At 42.8% G+C, this 6,000-nt stretch overlaps 1 protein-coding gene across 2 annotated transcripts in view; it reads left to right on the top strand.

The window, feature by feature from the left end:
* The window catches only part of OTULINL (OTU deubiquitinase with linear linkage specificity like), a 999,021-nt gene that overhangs the window by 580,792 nt on the left and 412,229 nt on the right, over window positions 1–6,000 (top strand). The gene's annotated exons all lie outside the window — the stretch shown is intronic.

Raw genomic sequence — 6,000 nt, forward strand, 5'->3', positions numbered from 1 at the left:
AACCTGTCAGACCCACACGAGTGGATGCTAGACACCCAAATATTCAAGATGATTACAGAAGCCTGGGGCTGCCGGACATAGATCTTTTTGCATCCCCCCTCAACCACCAGTTGCAGATTTTTTGCACAAGAACATTTCACAAGCTAGCATGGCAAGTGGATGCACTATCATTCAGTTGGAGAAACCTCTCGGGGTATGCCTTTCCACCACTACCTCTTCTTCCACGGGTGTTACTAAAGATCAAGCAGGACAAGCCCAAGATGATGATTTTACTGGCCTCAAATTGGCCTCGTCAATTTTGGTACTCAACACTGATGAATCTATCCCAGGAGCCTCTTTGGATTTTACCTCAGATTCCAAATCTTTTGCCCCAAATCCAGGGCCAGGTTCTGCACTCTTATATCAAAACTCTCATCCTGGCGGCCTGGCGTATTCAGGGTCTGTGATTAATCTTTTCCTTCCCAAACAGGTCATGGATGTCATCTTAGAAGCCAGACGGCCTAGCACTAGAAAATCTTATGCAGGTAAATGGAAGAGATTTTGCACCTGGATGCATGCTCAGGATTCGGATCCTCTCATTCCTAATATCCCTCTGATTTTACTTTACCTGACAGACATGCTACATAAGGGTTTATCCTTCTCCTCCATAAAAATACATGCCTCAGCTATCTCTGCACATTACAATACAGACCCTCCAATTTTTTCGCATCCACTTCTGAAACAATATCTCAGAGGAGCAAAGAATTTAAGGCCCCCTAGGACACCACCCATACCTGCCTGGGACCTCAACTATGTTCTGGAAAAACTCACTCTGCCTCCTTTTGAGCCTGCTGCCACATCTGATATTAAGTATTTATCATGGAAAACGGCTATCCTACTGGCTTTGACTTCAGCCAGGAGATTCTCGGAGTTACAAGCACTCATGGCTGTGGAACCTTATATTATTTTTCACCAAGATAGGGTGTCTTTAAGGACCAATCCTACTTTCATGTCTAAAGTGTTTCCAAAGTGGCTTTACATCAAACTATTCACCTGCCAACTTTTTTCAATAACCCACAAAATAAGGGGAAAGGATCTTGCATTCCTTGGATGTACACAGACAACTTCGTTTTTACCTGGACAGAACCAAGGATATCAGGAAAACAGAGCAACTGTTTTTCTTATGCAACAAATTCCCAAGGCAAAGCTATTTCAAAACAGACCATTTCTAAATGGATTGCTCATGGAATCAGATTTTGTTACTCTCATCATGGAAAGCAAATCCCAGGAAAAATTAGGACTCACTCTACCAGAGCTGCTGCTACTTCAGCTGCCTTTCTCAGAGGAATACCTACCAAGGATATTTTGGAAGCTGCAACTTGGAGTTCAGTGCATACTTTCTCTAAGCACTATAATCTCCCTCTTTACTCTAAGTCTAGGGCAGGCTTTGCTTCTGCAGTCTTGCAGGGCCTTCTAGCCGCCCCTTCTACTCTATAACCACCACCTTTACCTCAGCTTTGGGATTCAACCCTACAGTGATGACTGCAACAGTGAAACACGATGAACATAGTACAGTTGTGTACACTTACCAATAATGTAGATGTTGGTGTCTTCACTGTTGCAGTCTGGGTTACCCTCCCTCCTGTCCCCTCTTATACTTTCATTAGTGTGGTTTCCTACTTCACCCTTCTTCTGAGGTGTATTTGCTACAGGGTATGGGGTTTGTTGTATGTTACATTTTTGTTTTACTATTAGCCTTCACTTTTGGGCACCTGACATCTGGGGCAAGAAAAACTGGAGAACATGGCGTCGGCTGGCAGCTTTGTACTCCTAGCGCTCTGACGTCAGGGAGCATGACTGAACAGCCAACGCTGGACCCAGACTTTGGGATTCTGGCCGACCGAGGACTGCCTGCCGGCAGGAAGAACCCTACAGTGATGACTGCAACAGTGAAGACACTCAAACATCTACATTTATGGTAAGTGTACACAACTGTACTTTTTCAGTTTTAGACCTTTCCTTCCTGAATCAGTTTGTGATAGTGCCCAAGTTCAAAATGCTGTCATTTCACACTTATGACCTTTTCTTCCTCATTTGTTTTACTTAATCATCCTAGATTAAAAAGATGCACATCATCATATTCATATTCATCCAGATTTCATGTGTTTCTTAAAGTTGTGTATATCTAGATCACTGTATCAGTTCTCTGCCTTACCCTTTTAGCTATCCAGTGCTCCAAGTTTGTTCACAAAGTTCATAGGTTAGAACTAGGCTAACTTCCCTTATTAGCCATTTCAAGCCTAGCCAATTACCCCATGTGAGAATCAAACCCTGTACCTTGCATGTGTAAGGTAAACACCTTAACCATTAGTGTCTAGTTCCTATGATAGCCCACTATAGACTGCAGGGTATCCACTTTTGTTCCTTATTTAGATGATTTTTATCTTTGCAGAGTCTTTTTCAAAGTGTTTGGAATCTCAATTTCCCTTTCTATCTCCTCCTCCCTCTCTCCTTCTCTGTCAGGATCTCTTACACAGGCTAGGATTGCAATAGCACATTCTGAAGTCCTTTCTGAATCCTACTCACATGATTGTTTTTCTGTGGTGTTTCATGAGCACCTCATTACAAAGAAATGTTCATAGAGGAAAAAACTGATCTGTATTTTCCACTCAGAATTCATTCTCAGCAAGGGAATTCTGTATTCTGGGTCTCATGACCTATATTGTTTTCATGATACCTCTTGCAAGACTCCACATGAGAAAGATACAATGGTATCTGATATCTCTGTGGTCCTGGCATTAATACCCATTAAATTAGATCATATCTGAAAAAGATCACACAATAAAGGAGAATCTCATTTGAAGAAGAACCAAGAGTCACCGTGCCATTTTTGTGATTGTACAGGAGGATCTTTTGCAGCGTTTTGAAAAATAAAAATCTCTTAAGATCTATGTTAAGCTCAGAGCTCAGCCTGCTGATGAATCTGTGTTTCTTAAAGCTTTTGGGTCTGGCTCCTCTGTGTCCTGGAAGGGTCCCCTTGTAAATGCCTTCATAGATCTCTTGGCATAGAGGGCATGGAAGGGCCCTGATATTATAGAGACAGTCCCCATAAAACATGACAGAATTATAGTAGCACCAAAAGATAGGAAGCAGTCTAAAGGACCCCCAGTAGGATGCTATGGTAGTAGCAACAGCCACAAAGAAAGAACTGTCTGAGGAGAGTTCTCCTGTCCATCAGCATAACAGAGCATCAAGGACATTAGACAGATTAAGGAAATAAGCTTACGCTTCAGCGACCTTTGCTCTCAGAGTGCTGAGTTACCCTGTACACTTGAGGGACTTGGTCAAAGAGATTTCCAAGTCTGTGTCAGGTAACTTATCTTCAGATGTCCAAAAAACAGTGGACACCCAAATGTCTACCCTACAATCTACCCATAATGTAACCATGTACCTGCTATCTGAAGATGATACAGCAAGAACAGCTGTTACAGGCCTTACCATGTGTCACCATGCCTGGATGAGGCTAGACGATTTGGTGGAAAGCTTCAAGGCATCCTTTATTAATGACTCATTTGATGATTCCACTCTTTTTAGACCCAAAGTTACAGATGCTTTCCAGGAGTGAGCAAGACAGTAAGACCCTGTCTGCCATAAGAATCCATTTCTCCACCCCACAGAGATCTTGTTCTAGGAATCAAAGAAGAGGTAAGAAGATGTGGTTCAGAAAGTCACAAGGATTTTCACCATAACACTCCTGGAGACCATTCCCCCAAGGCAGAGGGGGAGGCAGATTGAATAGAACTCACCTTGGAGGCAGAGGTTACCCATCTGCTGCAGTGTGGAAGCAGTTGGGGGTGGCATTTAACCTTGCACCCACAAGCCTGGCAAAACATTATTTTGGATTACTGGGTGTTAAGGATAATCGCCAGAGGCTATACCATTCCCTTTTTGTATCCTCCGAAGAAAAGATTAAAGAGTTGCAATATTGCACCCTATTAATTGGAATCTGCAGCAACAGACATTTCAAAGTTGCTAGAAAAGAGTTATCTAACAGGTCTCTCCAGACATGTTAGAATCCGGAGTCTATTCCAGGTTATTTTTATCTCTTCCAAAGAAGACAGAGGACCTCAGGCCAATACTGGACCTCAGCCAGCACAATCAATTTGTCAAACAGACAAAGTCCTGGATGGTCACAGTACAGTTGACACAACCTCTTTTGAGAAAGGATAATTGGATGTGCTTTATAGATCTCCATGATGCCTACTAATATATAAAGGTTCAAGGGCAGTCCAGGAGATTTCTCCATTTCTGGCTGGGAGTCAATCATCATCAGTTAAGTGCACTGTCATTCTGTCAAACCACAGCACCCACCCCACCCCCTAGATGTTCACTAAACATATGGCAGTGGTACCAGCTCATCTACAACTTTAAGGAATTTAACTCTTCCCATATATTGACAGTTGACTACAAACTACAGCTTCCAGGGATCTCCTACTACAACATCAAGCAGTACTATTGCATCTTGCAGTCCAGTTAGGGATAACAGTCAATCATGAGAAAAGACAGCCATTCCCTACTCAGCAGATAGAATTCATAGGACGTCATATCAACACAGTTTGACAAATTGCGAAACTCCCAACCGTAAGAGTGCTGTCATTAAAACTGAAGATTGGTAGCATCTCAGGTAATTCATTTCACGTCCAAAAGTAAGATTTATTCTTTATTAGGTTTGATGGTCTCTACTATTACTTTAGTTCCACTGGTGAGAATTGGATAGGAGGCTGTTAAATTGGACTCTCTTGGTTCAGTGGTCGCAGAGTCTCTATCTCCTCCACACTAGAATTTGCCTCACTTGAGTATACTGAAACCATATAAGGTGGTGGGTGACCTCTCTGTCAACTACAGAAAGGAAACTGTTTTGAACACCAGTGCCCCAGGCTAGAGAAACCCCGGACACTTCCCTTATAGGGTGGGGGATTTTGAGGGGAAGACAGTTCAAGGTACTTGGTCACCTGTGGAGGCCAAACTTCACATCAGTATCTTAGAGATGAAAGTGATCCTCTTAGTGTTGCAAGCCATCCAGGAGCATCTACCCAAGGTTGTGATATCCATGCAAATGGACAATATGTCAGTGGTATAGTCCAGGAGACTATGCAAGTCTGGCAATGGGCACTGTCTTCCCATCAGTTTCTCCAAGCAAAGCACATTCCTGGGATATTGACTGTACTAGTGGATGAATTGAGCAGGTTGATCTATTGCCTTACAAGTAGTATCTCAAAAAAACAGTGACAAGAAAGATTTTCTGCTGCTGGGGCCAACCTTGCTGTGACCTCTTTGCCTCCTACCTGAACAACAAGTTTAGCAGCTACTTTGCCCTCATCCTTCCACAGGTATTGTCACCAAGAGATGCTGTAGTCCACACTTGGCCTCCAGGTCTCCTTTGTGCATTCCCATCAGTACCGGTTCATGAAAAAATTCATGCAGAAAGCCATGAGGTACAAGACAAAGGTGATCTTTATTGCCCTGTTCTGGCCCTGGCAGGTTTGTTTCTCCTCTTTTCTTTTGACATAATTTGTTACACTTGCCCTGGGTGCTAGACCCCACTCCAGATCTCGTGATTCACCCATCTGGTATGCCTCTGGTGAATCTACAAACCCTAAAGTTAACTGCATGGTTTATCCAATTTTAATGATGGCCAGAGATGCCAGGCTGTCTTCTCCAGTGGTTCACATAATTTCTTCTTCTCAAAAGCAGTCAACCAACAAGACTTAGAAAATCCTCTCCATTTAGTTTTCTGTTTAAGCCTTATCAGAAAGACTGCCCCCCTCCCATCGATACTGGAATTTCTTTCAGAACCTTTTCACCAAAGATCTAGTTTATCTACCATCAAAGTTCAAATGGCTGCCATTTCAAATTTTCAGGTAAGCCCTAATGTTACTTCCATTGCTTCTCACAATATCTAGAGCTTTCCTCAAAGAAGCTTTTTTGCTAAGGCCTCCAGTTTGAGACACAATCCTCCAG

The sequence above is a fragment of the Protopterus annectens genome, chromosome 3.part0, assembly GCF_019279795.1.
Source record: "Protopterus annectens isolate FY-2018-M chromosome 3.part0, PAN1.0, whole genome shotgun sequence".
Taxonomy (NCBI): Eukaryota; Metazoa; Chordata; order Ceratodontiformes; family Protopteridae; genus Protopterus; species Protopterus annectens.